A 25,686-nucleotide genomic window follows, 5' to 3' on the forward strand; every position below is an offset into this window, starting at 1 on the left:
GTTGAGACCAATTGATGCATCTTATATGGCCGCTTGCTAGCGTTTAGGACCCCAGACAACACTCACCAAAGTGGGATGCAGAATGTTTTCTTAATAGATTTTATTATGCCAATTGACCTAGATGTCACCTGAAGCCACAGTCCCCAAATCTCCGCCCCGCTTCTCTGGCCTTCGAAGTGTTTGTTTTATTCAGGAAACTGCTTTTGGTTTAGTCCACTTGTGCTGACCTCTCCTGTTCTGTGTGTTGTCTTTCCCTTCACCTAAATTAGTTCTTATTTACTCTCTGATTAGTGAATACCCCTCTCCCTCCCTCCCTCCCTCCCCACTCTGATAACCATCATAGTATACTTTCTTCTCTGTTTAAACTATTTATTGAGTTCTTATAATAGTGGTCTCATACAATATTTGTCCTTTTGCAACTAATTTCACTCAGCATAATGCCTTCCAGATTCCTCCATGTTATGAAATATGTCACAGATTCATCGTTGTTCTTTATCAATGTGTAGTATTCCATTGTGTGAATATGCCATAATTTATTTATCCATTCATCCATTGATGGGCACCTTGGTTGCTGTTGTAAACAGTGCTGCAGTGAACGTGGGTGTGCTATATCTGTTCATGTAAAGGCTCTTATTTCTCTAGGATATATTCCAAGGAGTGGGATTGCTGGATCATATGGTAGTTCTATTTCTAGCTTTTAAAGAAGTGCCAAATCAATTTCCAAAGTGATTGGACCATTTTACATTCTGTAGTGGTCATTCTTAAGTAGGCTGGTTAGTTTTAAATCTTCAATAACTTCTGCCAGACTGCAGGAATTTTCAGTCTCTCCCTGTACTCCGTTGGTTGTCAATAGACATCCAGGAGACTCACCACTGGGCCTACATTAAAGTCTGGGGCCAACCAGGGATTCCCCTCGAGGGTCTTCTTTTCCTTGACCATTTTATTGCAATTCCAGTGACAACACCACTTCTTGCACCCCACTGGACAAGCAGTTGTAGTCTTCAAACAAAAGGGTGGAGCTGATACCCCTGGACAGGAGGCTTGCTAATGGAGCTAAAAGAGCTATAACGCTTGTGCAGGGGAGGAGAGGCCTGAGTGTGCCTCATGCAGGGGTTGCATGGCTCCCCCACTGGCCCCACAGGCCAGGGTAGTGTGGCGGAAGCTGGCAATAGAGGCCAGCGAGCCTCAGCAACAGAGCCGAAGCCGCAGACAGCATGGTGGCAGCTGGAGGCAACAGTGAAGTGAACACAACATTCCACCTGAACCATAGCTTGTTTGCTCTGCAACACAAGAATGGACATGGGGAAGTTGGGGAAGTGGTTTTTCTTTTGGGAATCTGTTATTGTTTACTGCTTGCTTTCTATAAATAATAATACCAGCTTTTACTTTGCCAGCACTGTGTAAGTGTCTCATGTGTTTGGCTAATTCAAAGATGGATATAGAACCCAGAGAATGGTTGATGCCAGAGGGTGTATTTCTGTCATTCCCAGTAGCCTAGAAGCTTGAGGCACAGCCTGTCTGCATGTTTAATGTGGACAGCACATATATTGACACATCCATAAACACTAGGATTCTATAGAGTGTCACTGAAAAAAAGGAAGACGTTCAATGAGATGGGTTGACACAGTGGCTGCAACAGTGGGCTCAAGCATAACAACAGTCGTGAGGATGGCGCAGGACCACGTATTGTTCCGTTCTGTTGTGCATAGCGTCTCTATGGGTCAGAACTGACTCAACAGGCCCTAACAACAACAGCATTCCATACTGAGAAATGTTGATATTTTTTAGTTTCATAAGTGAAATCACTACATCACTGATGTTTGATTTACATTTCTTTTACATAAAATCTAAATCCAGGATCAGTAAGTGTGTATTGATCATTTTCATTTATTCTTCAATCAATTGCTCATGTCTTTTTCCTACTATTAAACTTTATTTTACGGAGTATACATGTTTTTCAGTTGATCCTATTTTACTGTGGGATTTTATTCTAATATAGATATTCTTTTAAATATGTAATATATGATTTTACCTATTTTGTTTATTATAATTTTCTATTTGCATTTTACACTGGTATCATAGAGCCTTTCATCATATAAATGTATATATATGTGACTTGAACGGAGTAAAAATAACATTATTTGCTATTCACTCAAGTGTTTTGTCCTATGCTTTACAATTTCTCAATACATAGGATAAAGAAAATATTCTTTTTCTAGCATTTGAAATTTTAAATAACTAAATTTTTCATCCCTATGGAATTTCCTTTACTGCCTGTGTCAGATGGAAAGAGAACTCTTCTCTCTGCCTCTGCTTCCCCTCCTCCCTGGGCTTCCTAGAACTCACAGTTCTTGTTGTAGGTAGGGGTCTTAGTTTCTTAGTGCTGCTATAAGTTGGTAAATTTGAAAAGCAGAAATTTATTTGCTGACAGTTTAGGAGGCTAGAAGTCTGAATTCATGGCTCCAGCTCTAGAGAAAGGCTCTATCTGTTGGCTCTTGGGGAAGATCCTTGTCTCTTCAGTTTCTTTTCCTTGATTCCTTGGTGATCTCCATGTGGCATCTATCTTTCTCCATTTGTCCATCCTTTCTTCTGTGCCTGATGTGTTCCTTTTATATCAAAAAAGTGATTGGCTTATGACTCATCTTCCACTGATAAGGCATCATTAACATAACAAAGAAAACTCTATTATTATTGCACAGACTCTGAAGGTCTCCATTGCAACCATTAAGTATTTACCCTTAATTTATAAGTATTCACCCTTAATTTATAAGTATTCAGAGCCCTGGTGGTGCAATGATTAAGCATTTGGCTGCTAACCCAAAGGTTGGCGGTTCAAATCCACCAGCCACTCCTTAAAATCCCTATAGGGCAGTTCTACTCCGTGCTATAAGGTCGCTATTAGCAGGAACTGACTTGATGAGAACGGGTACCAGTATAAGTACTTATATATCAATGACATCAGATTTCATTTACTACTGCTACTAGTATTTACAATTTGCCATTGAGGCAGAATCTAAGTCTGTCTAGTTCAACACTATCTCTGCAATGAGGCTGACACATGATTGTTCTTAAGATTCTATGAAGGATGAGCTCATCAATAATTGAACATGGTACAAAATATATGAATTACGTTGTTTTGATGAGAGTTGGAAGTTGTGTATTCCTTCCACAGAAGACAGAGCAAAGTCTCTGTACATGGGGGTCACTGATCATGAGAATAAAGAGACTGACTCTTGGGAAACACACAGTGATTAATGCAGATGTGTTCACCAGCCACCAACTGGGATTATCCAAAAGAGCCAAATAAGCACAAATAATGGAAGAGATGGCATAAAATGCTCACAAGGACAAGGATGCTTAGGGTGGCTCTGGTCTCAGGAGAGAATCTGGGGGACAGACTGTACCTCTAAATGTATTTAACCGTCTGGTTGTGTTTGTACAGTGTGAAAACCATGAAGCTTCTGGCCTAGGACATGAGATGAGTCCCAAACACAAAACATCATGGCAGGATATCAAAGCTGCAAAGAGTGCAAATGTAATATTGTCATTAAGTGGAATAGAACAGTATCCCAAATTATTTTTCTTTGTGCTGGTTTTGTTGCTCCTTCTGCGTGACATGTAAATAGGAAAAATGGCATTGACCAGCTTGTGCAGTACCCAGGAGAGAATATTGGAGGAACCAATGTACTTTAGGGCTTTTAGCTGAAGTTTTGCTCACCTCGCGTTCCTGGGGCTGATGGTGATGGCCTGGAAGATACTCAAGAGGCAGGTGCTGCAAATGGACACACCTCTGGCAACTCTGTGAACATAGAAAAAAAATTGCATCCAAAATCATTGAGGAAACGTTTTAACCCAAAAGCTGCTATTGTTCCTGGGATTCCTCTAGAGGGAATAACAGAATCAAGTTTGTGCCTTGCCTGACCAGAGCGAGATGAGGTTCCCTCCGCCCTGCCCCCAGGGTGTTTAGAGACTTGACAGTCTATTGTCCGTATTGAAATGAATCATCTGCATTTGGACCTCTTGGAATCTTTGTGGCATCCAGTAGAGCAGGGCTTCTTGCTCCTTATTTCAAATTAAATGTTTCCGACAATTTAAGGTAAAAGCTTAGAGTTGTGTGGGCCACATACGTTGGAAACAGTGATGTGTCTTAAGCTGAAAACCGTTTAGTCAATGCTCTTTTTGCAAGCGGATGGAATCGTGGGCCCAGCAACGAACTCCTGTTGTGATACTTGGTTCTAACCCAACCAGCCTGCTTCTGAGATCACATCCTTAATTGCTGTGCTGAATGAGCACAAAAAAGCAAAAATACACAGCAGGCTTCCACAGCCAGATAAGCTATGGTAACTAAATTCCAGGACAACCTGTAACATGGCTAATATTACCATCCCCATATTGGAGGCGAGGATGCTTAGGCAAGACAGTTCTCATGGTGAGTCATTAGGTGCAACTGTTCAATTCATGGAGTTCCTGGAAGGTGCAAAGTTTAACATACTCAATGGAAACTGAAAGATTGGGGGTTTCGGTCTACCCAGAGATGCCTTGAAAGAAAGGCCTCATGATAAACTTCCAAAGATCACAACCATTTATACTCTATGAAGCACAGTTCTACCCTGAAACGCATTGAGTCACCATCAGTTGGAATTGACTTGGCAGCTTGTTTGTTTTTTTGAAATCCTGATCATACTTCTGAGCACTTAAACCAATAACCAATATGTTTTCAAAAAATGACCATAAATCTCTTACTCACCACTCTCTTTCCAGGATGTAAACAGAGCTTAAAACACTATACACAGTTCATTATTATTTGCTGAAAGAAATAAAGAAAGCTACTGACAATATTCTTTTCTTTATTACTAAATTTTTAATCAGTCACCTACTTTCCATATTCTGTTTCCTCAACATCTGCTGAGACCTCCATCCAGTGCCAACTGGCTTTTACCTACGTAACTTGGTTGAGACAATTGCAGCCAACATCACCTTTGACATTTGTGGTTTTAACCCAAGAGTCACATCTTAGATGCACTACTGTTTTTTTCAACAACATGTGGCACTGCGGTCCCTACTATAAGAATATTTCTTATATAAATATGTGTAATTATCACCACATGGGGCAATTCTACTCTTCAACACATAGCGCTACCATGAGTCAAAATACACTCAGCTGCAATGTGTTTGGTTTGCTTCTTTGTTTTTCAAAAACATGTTTAGTTAAGTTCTCCAAGTTCGATTTTTCCAAAGCTATAAAAATAGCAATTTGAGATTATGGTTGTAAAATGGTAGTAGTAATACTACTGTCAGAGCCTGCCTAACTTCAGAGGGCATAATGCAAATCAAGATCAGCCTAAGGCTGACGTCTATGAGGTGGAGGTCAGGCATACCTCCACCCTCCAACCTTTGAACTGATTCTGATGCCAGCTGTCCTTTCCATGGTACTTCCTGTTTTCTGGGTTTGATAATCCCTTGCAACGGCCACACAGAACTCACAGACCATACTTACAGTTAAGTGGTTTATTAAGGAAGTAACAGGGTACAACTCTTGAACAAGATCATCAGGCTACAACACAGGATCAGGATTAGGAAGCATGCAGGCAAAGTCTCCCTTCTTGAGTGCAGGAAGCTCTCTCAGCTCCTCTCAGCCATGCAGGCCTTCTGTCAGACCCCTCAGGACAGGCTCCTCTTGATCAACTCAGGACAGGCTCTTCTGGACTTACTGAGGACAGGCATCCCTCAGCCCCTTCAGGACGTGCACCTTTTCGTCCTATAGCCTGTCACCAATGGCTGTGAATTGCTCACTGTCTTCAGTGGTACTGCCGTTGACCTGTGCTTCAGTTATTTAGGAAGAAGATAAACCATTGGCCAAACTGACAAAAGAAAAACAGGAGAGGAAGAAAATAACCCGAATAAGAAATGAGATGGGCAATATTATAATAAACCCAACTGAAATGAAAAGAATCATATCAGATTACTATGAAAAATTATACTCTAACAAACTTGAAAACCTAGTAGAAATGGATGAATTCCTAGAAACACACTACCTACCTAAACACAAACAGAGATAGAACAACCAAAAAGACCCATAACAAAAGAAGAGATTGAAAATGTAATCAAAAACTCCCAAAAAAAAAAAAAGCTCTGGCCTGGATGGCATCACTGCAGAGTTCTACCAAACTTTCAGAGAAGAGTTAACACCACTTCTACTAATGGTATTTCAGAGCATAGAAAAGGACGGAATACTCCCAAACTCATTCTATGAAGCCAGCATATCCCTGATATCAAAACCAGGTAAAGACACCCCCAAAAAGAAAATTATAGACCTATATCTTTCATGAACTTAGAGGCAAAAACCCTCAACAAAATTCTAGCCAATAGAATTCAACAACATATCAAAAAAATGATTCACCAAGTGAGATTCGTACCAGGTATGCAGGGATGGTTCAACATTAGAAAAACAATTAATGTAATTCATCATATAAATAAAACAAAAGAAAATTATCACATGATTTTATCAATTGATGCAGAAAAGGCATTTGACAAAGTTCAACACCCATTCATGATGAAAACTCTCAGCAAAATATGAATAGAAGGAAAATTCCTCAACATAATAAAGGGAGTTTATACAAAGCCTGGAAGAGATCCATATTATGCCTATTCCCAAAAAAGGTGATCCAACCGAATGTGGAAATTATAGAACGATATCATTAATATCACACGCAAGCAAAATTTTGCTGAAGATCATTCAAAAATGGCTGCAGCAGTGTATCCACAGGGAACTGCCAGAAATTCAGACCAGTTTCAGAAGAGGACGTGGAACCAGGGATATCATTGCTGATGTCAGGTGTATCCTGGCTGAAAGCAGAGAATACCAGAAGGATGTTTACCTGTGTTTTATTGACTATGCAAAGGCATTCGACTGTGTGGATCATAATAAACTATGGATAACATCGTGAAGAAAGGGATTACAGAACACTTAATTGTGCTCATGAGGAACCTTTACATAGATTAACAGGCAGTTGTTGGGACAGAACAAGGGGATGCTGATTGGTTTAAAGTCAGGAAAGGTGTGTGTCAGGGTTGTATTCTTTCACCATACCTATTCAACCTGTATGCTGAACAAATAATACAAGAAGCTGGACTATATGAAGAAGAACGGGGCAACAGGATTGGAGGAAGACTCATTAACGACCTGCATTATGCAGATGACACAACCTTGCTTGCTGAAAGTGAAGAGGACTTGAAGCACTTACTAATGAAGATCAAAGACCACAGCCTTCAGTATGGACTGCACCTCAACATAAAGAAAATAAAAATCCTCACAATTGGACCAATGAGGAACAGCATGCTAAACGGAGAAAAGATTGAAATTGTCAAGGATTTCATTTTACTTGTATCCACAATCAACAGCCATGGAAGCAGCAAACAAGAAATCAAAAGATGCATTGCATTGGGCAAATCTGCTGCAAAGGACCTCTTCAAAGTGTTGAAGAGTAAAGATGTCACCCTGAAGGCTAAGGTTCACCTCACCCAAGCCACGATATTTTCAATTGCATCATATGCATATGAAAGCTGGACAATGAATAAGGAACACTGAAGAAGAATTGACGCTTTTAAATTGTGGTGTTGGTGAAGAATATTGAATATACCATGGACTGCCAAAAGAATGAACAAATCTGTCTTGGAAGAAGTGCGGCCAGAACGCTCCTTAGAGCCAAGGATGGCTAGGCTGTGTCTTACATACTTTGGACATGTTGTCAGGAGGGATCAGTCCCTGGAGGAGGACATCATGCTTGGCAGGGTACAGGGTCAGCGGAAAAGAGGAAGACCCTCAATGAGATGGATTGACACAGTGGCTGCAACAATGAGCTCAAGCATAACAATTGTAAGGGTGGTACAGGACTGGGCAGTGTTTCATTCTGTTGTGCATAGGGTTGCTGTGAGTCGGAACCGACTTGACGGCACCTAACAACAACAATAACATACAAAGCCAATAGCCAACATCATCCTAAATGGAGAGAGCCTGAAAGTATTCCCCTTGAGATCAGGAACCAGACAAGGATGCCCTTTATCACCGCTCTTATTCAACATTGCGCTGCAGATCTTAGCCAGAGCAATTAGGCTAGATAAAGAAATGAAGGGCATTCAGACTGGCAAGGAAAAAGTAAAATTATCTCTATTTGCGGATTTCCACTTTTATGGCCTTATGGTCAGAGAAGATGCTTTGTAATATTTCAATGTTTTGGATTCTGCTAAGGCTTGCTTTATGACCTAATATGTGGTCTATTCTAGAGAATGTTCCATGTGCGCTAGAAAAGAAAGTATACTTGGTTGCTGTTGGGTGGAGTGCTCTGTATATGTCTATGAGGTCAAGTTAGTTGATTGTGGCATTTAGATCTTCCGTGTCTTTATTGAGCTTCTTTCTGGATGTCCTGTCCTTCACCGAAAGTGGTGTGTTGAAGTCTCCTACTATTATTGTGGAGCTGCCTATCTCACTTTTCAATGCTGATAGAGTTTGTTTTATGTATATTGCAGCCCTGTCATTGGGTGCACAAATATTTAATATGGTTATATCTTCTTGGTGTATTTTCCCTTTAATCATTATATAGTGTCCTTCCTTATCCTTTCTGATGGGTTTAACTTTAAAGTCTATTTTGTCAGAAATTAATATTACCATTCCTGATGTTTTTTGATTGTTGTTCGCTTGATATATTTTTTTCCATCCTTTGAGTTTTAGTTTGTTTGTGTCTCTAAGTCTAAGGTGTGTCTCTTGTAGGCAGCGTATAGACAAATTGTGTTTTTTAATCCATTCTGCCACCCTCTGTCTCTTTATTGGTACATTTAGTCCATTTACATTCAGCATGATTATGGATAGGTATGAATTTAGTGCTATCATTTTGATGTCTTTTTTTGTGTGCTGCTAACAGTTTCTTTTTCCCACTCAATTTTATGTGCTGAGTAGATTGTCTTTATGTATTGTCTTTTCCTCATATTCGTTGTTGTTGATTTTATTTCTGTTGAGTCTCTATTTTTTTCTTGTATTTTATTTTGATGTGTAGGATAGTTTGTCTCCTTTGTCATTAACTTATTATTTACCCCTATTTTTCTAAATTTAAACCTAAATTTTATTTCTTTGTATTGCCTTATCTTCCTCTCCATGTGGAAGATCTATGACTACATTTTTTAGTCCTTCTTTGTTGTTTTAATGTTGTCTTCTTTTACATAATAATGTTGCTGTTACCCTGTTTTGAGCATTTTTTCTTTTATCTGGATTTATTTTTTTGATTTCCTTGTCTGGGTTGATTTCTGATTGCTCTGTCTAGTGTTCTAGTCTTGGGTTGATACCTGATTTTATTGATTTTCTAACCAAAGAACTCCCTTTAGTATTTCTTGTAGTTTCGGTTTGGTTTTTACAAATTCCCTAAACTTGTGTTTATCTGGAAATGTCCCAATTTCACCTTCATATTTGAGAGACAGTTTTGCTGGATATATGATTCTTGGCTGGCAATTTTTTTCCTTCAATTTTTTTGTATAAGTCATCCCATTGCCTTCTTGCCTGCATGGGTTCTGCCAAGTAGTCCAAGCTTATTCTTATTGGCTCTCCTTTGTAGGTGACTTTTCATTTATCCCTCGCTGCTCTTAAAATTCTCTCTTTATCTTTGGTTTTGGCAAGTTTGATTATAATATGTCTTGCTGACTTTCTTTTAACATCTACTTTATGTGGAGCTCGATGAGCATCTTTGGTAGATATCTTCTCATCTTTCACAATATCAGGGAAGTTTTCTGCAAACAAATCTTCAACAATAGTCTCTGTATTTTCTGTTATCCCTCCCTGTTCTGGTACTCCAATCACTTGTAGGTTATTTCTCTTCATAGAGTCCCACATGATTTTTAAGTTTTCTTCATTTTTAAAATTCTTTTATCTGATTTTTCTTCAAATATATTAGTGCCAAGTGCTTTACCTTCAAGTTCAGAAATTCTGCCTTCCACTTGCTCAAATCTGCTCCTCTGACTTTCTTCTGAGTTGTCTACTGCTGTAATTTTATTGATAATCTTCTGAATTTCTGATTGCTGTCTGTCTATGGATTTTTCCAGCTTATTAAATTTTTCATTATGCTCCTGAATAATCTTTTTAATTTCTTCAATTGCTTTATCTGTGTGTTCCTTGGATTGCTGTGCATATTTCCTCATTTCCTTCCTGATGTCTTGAAGGGTTCTGTATATTAATCTTTTGTATTCTCCCTCTGGTACTTCCAGGAAGGTACTTTCATCTAGAAAATCCCTTGATTCTTTGTTTTGAGAGCTTGTTGAGGTGGTCATGCTCTGTTTCTTTATGTTATTTGATATTGACTGTGGTCTCTGAGCCATCTATAAGTTATTGTATTAGTTTGTTTTATTTTTGCTTACTGTGTCATAGCTTCTTGCTTTGTTTTGTTTTGATATGCCCAAGTGGGTTGCTTGAGTGAGCTAGCTTGATTATTTTTGCCTTTGGAGTTCTGACGTCTTGTCCCAGATGGCTAGAGTTGTTATCAGGCATATCAGCCTAGGAGTCCATTCACTTTTCTTGTATGAATTCAGCTTAGGTGTCCAGGCAGCTGATCCTCAAGTGTGTGGTACAGGCTGTATCCTACAGTCTTAGAGGGGCAGGGGTGATTGGTGTAGGTACCAGTATCTGGTTCCAGCAGGGGGTCACACTCTGGACTAGGCAGGGGGCTGAGAAACGTCCCCTAAGTGTCTCTGAGGAAAGCATGTCCCTGTTCCCTAGAGCGTACAGGTGGGTGGGTTCTGCAGATGGACCACGGGCACCCAATGTTTTTGGTTGTAAGGACTGGGAGGTACCAGTTATCTTTGGACGCCTGTTGCAGGTGGCTGGGTGACCTGAGTAGAGCTACTATTCCTTAGGCCCCTAATGTGGGTAGGCGAGGACACTGTTTAATAGGCAAAACAATGTCAAACATCAAACACCCACCTCTCCACTGCACAGCTGAAACGGTTGGAGTCTGCCAACGAGGGCCTATTGCCCTGAAATAGGCCCATGCAGGTCCATGCAGAGAGGAAAGGTACTCAAAATCCATGGACTATTTATGCCTGGACAGGAGCCGCTTCTGTCCTGAGCTTCCCCTGTTAGTGGAGCTGGCAAATTATCTTTTCCCCTAATTGCAAATTTATTCCTCCTCCAAGCCCGGGAGGATGGCTCTAGGTGCTCAACAGGGCCTATCTCAGGCCCAGGGAAGTCAGCCACTGAAGCTGGCTTGGGAGTGAGGTGGCGAGGGGGGTGGTAAAATATACTCAAGTACTTAGCTTTTGCCAAGAGTGCCATTATTCTATGGTTCCAGAGGTGTGAGCACGCTATGTGACTGGCTGCTTCTTCCCGAGGAAACTGTACTGGAATGCTAGTAACAGCCCGCCGCCACTCCCAAGAATGATGCCTGAGGGTTGCCCGCGATTCAGGTCCAGTAACTCCTTTCTGCTTCTGAACCATCTCTTCCCCCCCTGCCCCTCAGTTCATTTTCTAAGCTTGCCTTTGATGTTCAGGGCTCCTAGCTTATCATAAATATACTTCTTCCACTTGTTTTTTCGGGTCTTTGTTGTAAAGAGGGCTCACCAGAAGCATCTGTCTATTCCACTATCTTGGCTCTGCCCCTGCACTACCTTTTATCTCTTGAGAGATAAAGGAAAGGGAACCAAGCAGAGAGCTGGGGACCTCATACCACCAAGAAAGCAGCACCAGGAGCAGACTGCATCCTTTGGACCTGGGGTCCCTGCACCTGAGAAGCTCCTCGACCAGGGGAAGATTGAGGACAAACACCTTCCTCCAGAGATGACAGACAGAGAATGACTTCCCTGGGAGTCAACACCCTGAATTTAGACTTTTAGCCTACTTTACTGTGAGGGAATAAACTTCTCTTTGTTAAAGCCATCTGCTTGTGGTATTTCTGATGTAGCAGCACTAGGTGACTAAGACAATAGGCTTTATGGCAGTCCTTTCTTAAGTATGAGTTGTTTGTAATTCAGACATTCATAACCTGGGGACTGCCAATACTAAAAATATTTTCAGGAAAATATTGGAAAAATAAAATGCAGGCAACAAAGAAAAACATAAGAGGCTGAGTACACTGAATTAAAAAAAATATGGTGAGTGAAATAAATCAGTCACAAATATTGTGTGATCCCACTAGATGACTAGGTGACATATCTGGAATAAGCAAATATATGAAGACCAAAAATGGTTACCAGGGGTAGGACAGAGGGGAAGAGACAGAGTCATTGCTTGGGAGTAAATGAGCTTCTGTTGAGGATGATGAAAAAATCTGGAAAGAGTGCCAATGTTTGAACAACCTGGTTAACATAATTTATGCCACTGATTTTTACACGTAAAATATGTTGAAATAGCAAATGTTATATATATATAATCACAATTTTTTAAAAAAATCAAATGATGCCTTAAGAAACAAAAACAAAAAAAGACTGCAGGTGGGTGGCAACAATTAAATAGGTATATCAAAGAGGGGCAGACATACCCTCAGAGAATGCCTGGTTTGTGGATGGTTTTAGTGCAGGCCAGCCCTCTGAATGGTGAGCTGTTGCTATCCAGCCTGCTACTGACATCAACTGAATAGAAAGGGGTACTGGATGCAATAGCCAGTGGGCCAAATAAAGGGCAGCCTGGCTATTAATCACCCAAGAGCCCCATCACTTAAATGATTTTTATTGATTCTTGGGCGGTAATAAAAGGCCTCACTGTGTGGATACAGTGCTGGAAAAATGATGGTTGGGAAATCAATGAAAGACCCCTGTGGAGTAGCTAAAGTGAACAGAAGAAATGCTAAAGTAGAGGAACTGAACAGGAGGTTTCAAAGGGCACCTCAAGAAGACAAAATAAAGTAGTACAATGACATGTGCAAAGACCTGGAGTTAGAAAACCAAAAGCGAAGAACATGCTCTGCTCAGCATTTCTCAAGCTGGAAGAACTAAAGAAAAAATACAATCCTCGAGTAGCAATATTGAATAATGCTACGCACAAAATACTGAACCACACAGGAAGCATCAAAAGAAGATGGAAGGAATATTCAGAGTCACTATACCAAAAAGAATTGTCAATGTTCAACCATTTCAGGAGGTACCATATGATCAAGAACAGATGGTACTGAATGGAAGAAGTCCAAGCTGCACTGAAAACATTGGTGAAAAACAAGGCTCCAGGAATTGATGGAATACCAACTGAGATGTTTCAACAAATGAACGCAGTGCTGGGAGTGCTCACTTGTCTATGCCAAGAAATTTAGAAGACAGCTACATGACCAGCCTACTGAAGAGATTTGTATTTATGCCTATTCCCAAGAAAGGTGATCCAAGAGAATTCAGAAATTATCGAACAACATCATTAATATCACAAACAAGTAAAATTTTGCTGAAGATCATTCCAAAGTGGTTGCAATGGTACCTCAACGGGGAACTGCCAGAAATTCAAACCAGAATCAGAAGAGGAGATGGAACAACGGATATCATTGCTGATGTCAGATAGACCCTGGTTGAAAGCAGAGAATATAAGAAAGATGTTTACCTGCGCTTTATCGACTATGCAAAGGCATTCAACTGTGTGGATCCTAACAAATTATGAATGACATTGTGAAGAATGGGAATTTCAGGACATTTAAGTGTGCTCATGAGGAATCTGTACGCTGATCAAGAGGCAGTTGTTCTAACAGAACAAGGGAATACCTCATGATTTAAAGTCAGGAAAGGTGTGTGTCAGGGTTGTATCCTTTCACCATACCTACTCAATCTGTATACTGAGCAAATAATCTGAGAAGCTGGACTGTATGAAGAAGAACAGGGCATCAGGATTGGAGGAAGATTTATTAACAACCTGCAATATGCAAATGACGCAACCTTGAATTTATTGATGAATATCAAAGACTACAGCCTTCAGTATGGATTACGCCTCAATATAAAGCAAACAAAAATCCTCTTAACTGGACAAACAAGCAATAGCATGATAAACAGAGAAAAGATTGAAGTTGTCCAGGATTTCATTTCACTTAGATCTACAATCAACACCATGGAAGCAGTAGTCAAGAAACCAAATGACGCATTACATTGGGCAAATCTGCTGCAAACGGCTTCTTTAAAGGGTTAAAAAGCTGCCACTTTGAGGACTCAGGTGCCTCTTACCCAAGCCATGGTGTTTTCAATCACCTTATACGTATGTGAAAGGTGGACAATGAATAAGGAAGATTGAAGAAGAACTGATGTAATTAAATTATGGCATTGGTGAAGAATATTTTATATACCATGGACTGCCAAAAGAACAAGCAAACCTGTCTTGAAGGAAGTGCAGCTAGAATACTTCTAAGAAGTGAGAATAGTGAGACTTCATTTTATATACTTTGGACATGTTTCCTAGGGGATCAGTACCTGGAGAAGGACATCATGTTCGGTAAAGTAGAGGGCCGGGGAAAAAGAGGAAAACACTCAATGAGATGGACTGACACAGTGACTGCAACAATGGACTCAAGCTTAACAGCAATCATAAAGATGGTGCAGGACTGGCTAATGTTTTGTTCTGTTGTACATAGGGTCAGTATGAGTCAGAACTGACTGGAAGGAGCCTAACAACAACAACATACCTGTGGATGTAATCCCATTTGGGGATAGGGCTTTTTGTTATGTTAATGAGGCCATATTAGTGTAAGGTGTGTCTTTAGTCAATCACTTTTGAGATATAAAAGGAACAAATTAGGCACAGAAGCAAGAAGCACAGATGGGGGAAGATAGAAGCCATGCCACATGAAGATTGCCAAGGAATCCTGGAACAGAAGCTCAAAAGAGAAAAGGATCTTCCCCCTAGCTGACGGAGTCTTCCCCTAGAGCTGACACCCTGAATTTGGACTTCCAGTCTCCTAAATAGTGAGAAAATATATTTCAGTTATTAAAGAAAACCACTTGTGGTTTTTCTGCTACAGCAGCACTAAGAAACTAAGGCACCATCTCAACAATTTCTTCATATATAATTCAATGACATTTATTACATTCTTCAGGTTGTGCAACCACTGTCACTATCTTTTTCCAAATCATTCCACTGCCATTAACATAAATTCACTTCCCCCTCAGCGAAAACTCCCATCACCCACCCTTGGAAAAGAGTTATAATCTTTTGTCTCAATAATTTGCTTTTTTCACGTAAGTGAGATCATACAGAGTTTGTCCTTTTGTGATTGACTTGCTCAGTATGGTGTTTTCAGGGTTGATGCATGTTGTGGTGTGCGTCAGGACTTCATTTCTCTTTATGGCTGAGTAGTATTCCTTTGTGTGTGTATACCGCATTTTGTTTATTCGTGCTTCTATTGCAGGACATTTTGGTTGCTTCCACCTTTTGGCAAATGTAAAAAGTGCTTCAGTGAACATTGGTGTACAGGTTTCTGTTTATGTTCCTGCCTTCACATTTGGGTTATGGAAAGGGTATGTGGATGCCATAAAAAAGGCATACTCTCAAAACTCAGGTGTGATTTCTCAAAATAATCTCCTTTGAGAAAGAATTCCAAAGAAGGAGCCTGCAGAGGTAGAAATGGCTGGTTCTCAGATGAATGCCCTGCCTCAGGTCACTTACCATACTCCCATTTTCTCCTTAAATGTCATAATTTTAGAATTTGAAAGCATTTAATTTTCTACCCTTGATAGTCCTGTCTACCATATTTGTTTTCAACGACTTTATTTCCTTCTCTTCTTATGCAAGTGAAGCTTAGCTCTCAAGAGTGTGTCTTCCCTATACGCCAGAGCTTTCTGTCTTTTCAGTTGTCTCTCCACTGTTGCTTCTTAAATTCTGTGAACAAGTCTCTTCTTGAATTAATGATGTGGAAGTATTGAAAAGTTTTCTTTTGGGGCACATCACCTTGGGAAGGCCTTGATTGCCAAGACTCTGGGAGATAGGGGTCAGGTCCAGGGATGTCAGTGAAGAGGGACAGCATGGTTTTTCTAGTGCTCATCTGGATTCTCTACTAGCTGAATGTTGACCGACTCTGATGAAAGTGCATTTTTAAACAGGATGGAATTAATGGGTGGGAATAACAAGGATAATTCTGAAAAAGAAGAGTAGTAAACTTTCTTTCTACTACCTGTCTCTCAGTTTGCAATACTATAGTCACTTTTGTATTGCTGTGATACTTGAAACTATGCCACTGGTATTTCTAATACCAGCTGGGTCACCCATTATGAAAAGCTTTTTATGGAGCTTCTAGACCTGGAAGAAAGGTCTGAGGATCTACTTTCTAAGTTTAAACCAGTCTTTTATTTCTTGATATTGCCCTGACTTCCTCTCCATGTGGAAGTTCTATAACTACACTGTTTATTCCTTCTTTTTTGTTTTGACATAGCTGTCTTTTACATATCAACATCCCTGGTTCCCTACTTTGAGTCTTTTAGCTTTGTTTTATTTTTTAGAATTCCTTGTCTTGGTTGTTGTCTGGTTGATCTGTCCTGTGTCCTAATCTTGGATTGTTGTGTAATGATGTTGGTTCTCTAACCGGAAGACTCCTTTTAATATTTCCTGTAATTTTGGTCTGATTTTTACAAACTCCATTAATTTCTGTTAATTTGGAAATGTCTTAATTTTGCCATCATATTTGAGAGACAATTTTGATGGATATATGATTCTTGGTCAGCAACTTTTTTCTTCAAGGCTTTATATATGTCATCCCATTGCCATCTTGCCTGCATTGTTTCTGCTGAGTAATTAGAGCTTAGTCTTATTGGTTCTCCTTTGTAGGTGACTTTTTGTTTTTCTGTAGCTGCTCTCAGAATTCTTTCTTTGTCTTTGGTTTTAGCAAGTTTGGTTATAATATGCCTTGGTGACTTTCTTTTGCAGTCTATCCTGCGTGGAGTTCATTCAGCTTCTTCAATGGATATCTTCTTCTTGTTCATGCTATTAGGGACGTTTTCTGCCAGCAAATCTTCAACAATTCTATCTGTGTTTTCCATTGTCCCTCCTTGTTCTGGAACTCTGATCAAAAGTGAGTTTTTCTTCTTGATAGTGTCCCACATAATTCTTAGGCTTTCTTCATTCTTTTTTTCTGATTTTTCCTCAAATTGTTTGCTACATTTGAATTTATGTTTTGCTTTGTTTTGATATAGCCAGGTAGGCTGAGTGTGTGTGCTACCCCAGTTGCTAATCTGGCCTCATTGAAGCTCTCACCTCCTGTCTGTGAGTGGGTGAAGCAGTGAGTAGGTATGTGAGCACAGATCCCTGTTCACTCTTCTCGTGGGGCTGCTGAGGACGTAGGTGGCATTTTTAGTGAGGTAACGTATCTGCCTGCTGGTTACATGTCCATAGGTGCAGGGGGTGTTCTCCTTGGCCATTGGGTTGGATGCTGTGTCTGCATTTTGCAGTTTGCCAGTAACATGGGGCAAAGATGTTCAGGTCGTCAGTTACTTGGTGGGTGTTGCAGATATTCTCACCAACATTCCCAAGTGAGTGGGCTGCTTGGGGGTGTTTGGAGCAGGCACAATCCTCAGGTCGCGGTGGGGGGTAATGTTAGGGGGTGAGGTAGGGGATGTTACCTGCTCACAAGTGCCCATTTGGAGGGTATGCTTCTGTCCACTAGAGCATGCCATAAAGGAGATTGAACAGCCAGTCCTCGTGTGCCCAATGCTGTTGACTGGAGGGATTCGGCGGTGCCAGCAGTCTTTCAGCCACAGGCTTGGGTGGCTAGATGGAGTGGGTGGTACTGCCAGCCCCCAAGTCCCCAATGGGGGTTATTGAACTCCTGTCTTAGTTGGCAGAGTTTGTTGAATGCCACAGATCTGCAGTTGCAGAGTGGGGAAGGGTATGTGCGAGTCAGGTAGAAGTGCTCCTCAGACCTGCAGACCTCTAGCATGAGGGACTGGGTTGTGCATGGTAAGTGGGGTAGATGCAGTTAACTTTCACAGGGTATGAAGCACTCCTGTCCGAACTTGGCCATCAGTACAGAACCTCTCCTGCTTGCCTGCACCAGGTGGAGTTGGTTGTGGCTGGGGACACTACTTGCTTTGCTAAATATGTGCACACTGTGCAGGCCTGACCAGAAAGGCTCTGGCTCAGGTACCCAAAACGGACAGAAAACACACAAGTCTGTAGACATCCTGTACTAGTGGATAGGTGAAGGGAGGGTGCCCCAGACCAGGCCAAGAGCTGCCGTCTTAGAGGGTGGGGTGGTGTCAACTGCCACGGGTTTGAAGCTTCAGTTTAGCTGCTGCAGGTGAAGTGGACTTCAGTGGTGAATTCTGTCTGCCTTTTCGTAATATGGCTGTGCTGCTCCGGCTTGCCTTGGTGGCTCAGTGATTAAGAGCTTGGCTGCTAACCAAAGTAGGCCACTGGAATTTACCAGTTGCTCCTTGGAAACCCTATTGGGTAGTTCTACTCTGTCCCATAGGGTCACTATGAGTCGGAATCATCTCAATGGCAATGGGTTTTTTGGTTTTGTTCCAATATGGCTGTACTGTGCTGGCTTAGCAGTCATGGCACTGGCATGGGTGGTTGGAGAGGCTGGAGGGTGCTACAAATCTGTGGACCTCCAGCTCTGGTGGCTGAATGAAGGGACAGGACCCTCCAGACTGGGGCTGTGAACTCTCAGTTTAAGGGACATGGCACTGTTGAATGCCTCCAGACAGGTGTATCTGAGTGGGGACAGGGCATGGATGAGGAGGTGGGAATGCTCCTTGCCCCATAGTGCTTTGGTGGGGTGGGGCTGGGATGTGTGTGATGGGTTCAGTGCCTGCACTAAAACTTTTGCAGGGATTGAAACACTCCTGGATGACTCTAGAGTTATGTGCAGAGTTGCTGCTGTTTAGCTGCACCAGGTTGAGTGGGTTTTGGCTGAGAATACTGTTTGTCTCAATATGTCCATGCTGCCCAGATTCAGCTAGCTGGATGCTGGTAGTCCATATTTCTCCATTTCTGCTCTTTTCGAATTGTATCTCCTTCCACCTATCTCTCAGTCCAATTCTTCAGCCTTCTCTTTAATGCTTAGGGTTCCTAAGTTGTCATATATATCTGATTCACTTGTTTTTTTTTTTCAGAACATCTGACAATTCTGCCATCTTAGCCCCAAACTTGGTCACTTCTGAGTGATTTAAAGAGCAACACTAAGAATCTAAGACAGGGATGAAATAAAGAACACACTTTTAAGATCTGAAAATAAACAGAATCACGAACAAAACAAAGATGCTAAATTTTAACTTTTAACTTTGCAAAATTATTATCTAGGAGGTGACATTGGGTGGCCTCTGTACATAGAAGTTCTTTCCCCCTAATGTGGTGGAGCACAAGTCTTTTTGCTCAGTTTCTCCCACCTACCCCTTGGTGTCTTTGCTTCCTCCATGTTCCTGTTCCTGTGTCCCAAACATTCTTTTTGTTGACAGTGCCTGGCTGACCCCATTTCCACAACAACGATCTCACTGAGGACCCTCTTTCTTCTTTAAGATGGATGTTCTCTGAATTTACCTGCATTTTTCCCAAGGATTGTCTCAAGAAAGGAGGGGTGTGGGCTTTGCAGGACCCCCAGCAGGTGAGGGTTCCCAAGAACTAGGAAGGAGGTGGGTGGTATGGAGCAGGCACATAGGACGTGTCCAAGAAGGGAGCAATGAATCTAGACACATCAAAGCTGCCCTCTTTCTTTGTTTAACTTTCTTAAAACCAGGGTTTCACATTCATAATTATTTCTCTGTGTTATTTTGCATCATTTACATATCACTTTGTAAATTTGTTATATCTGTTTTAATATATTTTCTCTTGTGGACTTGTTAAGGTGTTTGTTTCCTTACCTTTCATTTAATGTTGTTTTAAGTAGAGCAAACATGGAGTGGAGAAAATGGTTAAGTGCTGGACTACTACCTGAATGGTTGGTGGTTTGAACTCATCCAGCTTCTAAATGGAGGTTTATTCTAAATGGAGGTTCAATATTAGTTGATCCATTAAACTTTATCAATATTAACAGATAGTAAGTGGAAAATAATGTGATCACAGCAATGTATGTGGGAGATAAATCAATGAACACAAAAACAACAACAACAGAAAAAAGCCTGTTGCCATCAAGTCGATTGCAACTCATAGCGACCCTATAGGACACAATAGAACTTCCCCGTAGGGTTTCCAAGGAGCGCCTGCTGGATTCAAACAGCTGGCCTCTCAGTTAGCAGCCATAGCTCTTAACCATTATGCCACCAGAGTTTCCAATGAACACAAGATCATGCCAAATAGGGAAAAAAATATTTTTGTGCAAGAATCGTTCAGCAAATATCGCATACTGATGTAGTTGTCAAGTACTTCCCCTAAAGGCAGGGATGGGACAAGGAGAACTGTTAGGACTAAAACTGTTCACCATAGCATTGGAGATTTACAGCAAAAAAATAACAAGAGGGTTAAAGAGAAGTCTACATCTTAAAAAATTAAATAAACAAGATAAAACCATTATTATTCCTGTTGAGGTGACTGCAAGCCTAGGAATGATCGGATAATTTTTTCTTCTTTAAATATTAGAACTAAAAAGAACAATGAGCAATGGGGAAAAACCAGCCTTTATATACAAAAATCAACATATTGCCACTTACATAGCAATAATAATTAAGAAGAGATAGGAGAAAAAGAAATGGAGTGCTCATACAGAATATCAGAAAAAGGAGAGCAATGTTTAATAAACCTTATGGTTTTTACTTGCCGTGGAGTCAGTCAATCCTGACTCATGGCAACCCCATGAGAGAGTTTTCAAGGTTATGACCTTTCAGAAGCAAATCACCACGCCTATCTTCCCAAGTGACTCTGAGGATTTGAACTACCAAACTTTTGGTTAGTAGTTCGGCTGAACCATTTGCACCACCCACAGTCTTCTAAGCATTCTCCATAAGCATTATTGTATTTCTAATGTCCACCATTTATCTTATGATGTAAGGCACAATCTTCACAAAACTAGAACTTAATTTTTCCTCCAGCTTCACCCCAGGGCACGCTTGTGACAATGCAGGCTACTGCCCCCACCCCTACCTTCTAGAAGGATCGTCCCAGATGGTATTTATTTTTTTATGGAATGTCCTTACAATCCCATGCCCAGTTAAATCTTGAGAAAATGTAATATCTCAGATTAAAAGCTACACACTTAAAGACATTTCCAGTATCTCTACATTATTTCATTACAAAGTGTCTTATGATTGACTGGACTCTGAACTTCTCCACTACATACATTAATAAGGTACATTATATAAGTATTTACATAATAATTCCATAAGATTTAATTTATTATTATTATTTATTCTTTATTGTTGGAAAAGAATCCCCATCTTATTCACCAACGCTCAAGGAGACTGGCTTATAAATAGGCTTAAGATTCTGTGATGGATGAGTACATCAATAACTGAATTCATTGAAAAATAGACAATTTATGTTTTTTTTACAAGATGAGAGGATTGTGTTTTCTTTCCAGTGCACACACAGCAGACCCTGGATACACTGGAGTTACTGCTAAGGAGAACAAAGGGGCTTACAGTTGGGAAACACTCAACCAACAGTGGTGAGATGTTTATCAGCCACCAACTTGGATTATTAAAAAGAGTCACACAGGCATAGAAGATGGAGGAGGGGGTATAAAAAGATACAAAGGTGTTTACAAGAACAAGGATGGTTTGAGTGGCCCTGCTCTCAGGGGAGGATCTAGGGGAGAGGTTATTCCCATGAATGTGTTGGACCCACTCCTTGTGTCTGTACAGAACGAAAACCATGAAGCCACTAGCCCAGGACATAAGTCCCAAACACACGACATCAAGGAATGAAAACAATGCTGAATATAGTGAGCGTGTGTTTGTGTCACAAACAAAAAAAGAACAGTATACGAACAACAAAAGAACAGTATCCAAAATCTTTCATCTTTGTGATGGTTTTATTACTTCAATTGCCAGTCACATAGAAAGGAACTATGATATTTACCAGCATGTGCAAGATACAGCAGAGGACATTGGAGGCACCAAGGTACTTGGCGGCTTTTACCTTAAGCTTTGCCCACCTGGCATTCCTGGGGCTGATGGTGATGGCCTGGAAGACACTCAAGAGGCAGGTGCTGTCAATAGACACTCCCCTGCCCACTCTGTGAACATAGAAAAGAAGTTTGCATCCAAAATCACTGAGGAAATCTTTCCACCCAAAAGCTACCATTGCCTGGGGAATTCCTTTAGAGAGAATGACCAAGGTGTTGGCTACAGTCATGTGCCTGAGAATCAAGTCTGTGGACCTTAACCTGCACCCAGTGAAGTAGATGAAGAGATAATGGTGAAGAGAGAAATTCCCCAAGATTCCCAATGTAATCTGCGATAAGAAGATCGTCCCTATTGTTAACTCCCTGGAGAACATCCTCTCAGTTTCTGGTGACTGATATTTGTCTTCAGATTCAGAGGGACTTGCACAGGAAGATGAGACATGGGTCACAGGTATCCTGTCAACGGAGATTCACTGTGCTCTGCCTACCATTAATTTCCACTTAGAAACATTGACTTAAGTTTTTTTTTTTCTTTTGTTAAGTGGTTTCCACAAGTTGAATAAAAAGCCTTTAAAGGACACTTACTATGCAGAATCACCGCTATGAAGATGGTACATGTGGAAACTTCTCTATTCTTCACAAACCTACAAGCAGAAAATGCTATTACATTACGAAGTGTGGGGCAGGGAGGATTAGGCACAGAGAAGTTAAGAGATTTGTCTAAATTCACATGCTGGTTAGGGGCGGGGAGGGAAATTGAAACTGGCTGGGCTGGTAACAAAGATCAGGCATTTATCCACTGCACTAACCTATGAAGTGAAATCAGCTCTGTTCTTCAAATAAACTTGACGTATATTTAGTTGTGTTTTTGACCTTGTCCTTTGATTTTAGATTGGTGGTACTTGATTTTATAATTTAGCTGTAACAGGTTTGCATTTATGCTTAATGATTTATTCTGGAGGCCAAAATCCACAACAAATAAAGCTTTAGGTATCTTATTCAATGTACATGCACTGCTTGCAGTATAATACTACAGAAACCTGCCATGTGGCAAGTTGGTGAATGCAAGAATGGCTCAATATTAGGATGACAAGGCAAAGACTCATTTTCTCTTATGCCAGGAACAAAAGTACAATGGCACCCATCATAGGAATTATTGAACATTCATAATTGATGTTTTAAACTATGGGCCATGAAACACTAACATGGGATATGGTAGTGTATGGTAGAAACTGAGTTATCACTGTTTTGAAATTATATCCCTATCTGTTTATTAATATCTGAGTTAAGTAAAACTATGAGCAATGAGGGAGATTTTTGAAAGATATTAAAATGTAAGATACATATGCTAAATGGAATCTGTAAGGCATCAAATCCTGTGCATTTTATGAAATATAAAAAAATAGTAGATTTCCGAATTAAAATAAGACTTTTTGTAAACCCCCAGACATCGGTCAGTTTGTTGTACTGTGGGGGCGTGCATGTTGCTGTGATGTTGGAAGCTATGCCACTGGTATTCAAAAACCAGCAGGGTCACCCATGGTAGGCAGGTTTCAGCTGAGCTTCCAGACTAAGACAGTGTAGGAAGGACCTGACGGTTTACATCTGAAAAGAAATAGCCAGGGAAAACCTTATGAATAGCAGCGGAACACTGTCTAAAGTGTTAAAAAACAAAGCTGTCACCTTGAAGACTAAGGTACACCTGACCCAAGCTGTGGTGTTTTCAATTGCCTCATATGTATTTGAAAGCTGGAGAATGAGTAAGGAATACTGAGAAATTGAAGACTTTGAATTATGATGCTGGCAAAGGATATTGAATATACTATGGACTGCCAAAAAATGAACATGGAATAAGTAGAGCCAGAATGCTTTTTAGAAGTGAGCATGGTGAGACTTGGTATCACATACTTTGGACATGTTATCTATGAGGAGGGATCTGTCTCTGGAGATGGCTATCATGCTTGGTAAAGTAGACGGTTAGGGAAAAAGAGGAAGACCCTTAATGAAATGGATTGATGCAGTGGCTGCAACCATGGGCTGAAGATTAATAGCCATTGTGAGGATAATGCAGGACCTGGCAGTGTTTTATTCTGCTATATGGAGGGTCACTATGAGTAGGAACCAACTCAACCGTACCTAACAATAACAAGAACACCTCATCAGGAAGGGCAATTGGTAGAAAAGGTCATCTGTTTGGTAAAGTAGGAATTCCTGAATTTGGGTTCAACTGCTCAGAAATGAGGGTGGCCTGGTGCCTCCCAGGCTTGGGACTTATGTCCTGAGGTGGTAATGCGTGAAGATGTTCAACTTTTTGAGTAATCGAGGAAATACCAATAAAGCCACTACTTGATACCATGACACATAAATCAGAAGAGTAAAATTAAAATGACAGAAAATACTAAGTGTTGACACAGGTGTTTTTAACTCAAAAAATTCATACACTACTGGAGGGTGTGAAAATTAGTACAAACATTTTAGAAATCTATTTGGTAGCAACTCCTAAAGCTGAAGGGATGTAAATATATGACCTAACACTTCTGCTACTACATATGTACCAAAGATTTGAACATGACACCAAAATACCGGTAAGCAACATCATGATAAACAGAGAAAATATTGAAGTTGTCAAAGATTTCATTTTACTTGATCCACAATCAACGTCCATGGAAGCAGCAGTCAAGGAATCAAAGGACATATTACTTTGGGCAAATCTGCTGCAAAGGCCTCCTTAGAGTATAAAAAAGCAAAGATGTCACCCTGAGGACTAAGGTGCTCCTGACCCAAGCCATGGTATTTTCAATTGCCTCATATGCATATGAAAGCTGACAACTAATAAGGAACACCTAAAAAGAATTGATGAATTTAAATTATGGTATTGGTGAAGAATACTGAATATACCACGGGCTGCCAGGAGAATGAACAAATCTTGCTTGTAAGTATAGCCAGAATGCTCCTCAGAAGCTAGGATGGCAAGACTTCATCTCATGTACTTTGGACATGTTATCAGGAGGGACTGGAGCCCTGGTGGCACAGTGGTTAAGAGCCTGGATGCTAAACAAAACATTGGCAATTCGGATCCACAAGCTGCTCCTTGGAAACCTTGTGGGGCAGTTCTACTGTGTCCTATAGGATGGCTATGAGTCAGAATCAACTCAGCGGTAATGGGTACGGTCAGGCAGAGGGAGGGCAGAAGGAAGACACCAGGCTTAGGGAACACTGTCCTTCTGTTAAGGGAGATGAAAAAATTCAAGAAGGGTGATCTCATTCACTGCTGTCCAGTCGATTCCGACTCACAGCCACCCTATAAGACAGAGTAGAACTGCCCCATGGAGTTTACAAGGAGGAACAAGGATTTGAACTGCAGAACTCCTGGTTAGCAGCCATAGCTCTTAACCACTATGCCACCATGGTTTCCAGAACACTGATAGTTGAATAAAATGATGAACATATTTAATGTTGCTGCATTGTACATGTGAAGATGTTGAAATGGAGAATGCTGTTTTACCCATATATTAATGACAATTAAAAAAAAAGAAAAAAAATTCAAAAACTACAGATAAATTCAAAACAGTATATGGAAAAGCCAAATACAAAATAGTTATACTGTATAATGTTGTTTATATAAAATACATAGGAATTGAAAGTGATTTTTGCTCTTAGATATAAGAATACTCGTTACTGTTGAGAATAATGATTAGGA

At 40.5% G+C, this 25,686-nt stretch overlaps 1 pseudogene; it reads right to left on the reverse strand.

Annotated features, from left to right (window-relative positions):
- Positions 1–1,001: 1,001 nt before the first annotated feature.
- On the reverse strand, positions 1,002–22,360 carry LOC126086211 (vomeronasal type-1 receptor 4-like; annotated as a pseudogene).
- Between the last annotated feature and the right edge of the window lie 3,326 nt (positions 22,361–25,686).

This window comes from Elephas maximus, chromosome 11 (assembly GCF_024166365.1).
Source record: "Elephas maximus indicus isolate mEleMax1 chromosome 11, mEleMax1 primary haplotype, whole genome shotgun sequence".
Taxonomy (NCBI): domain Eukaryota; kingdom Metazoa; phylum Chordata; class Mammalia; order Proboscidea; family Elephantidae; genus Elephas; species Elephas maximus.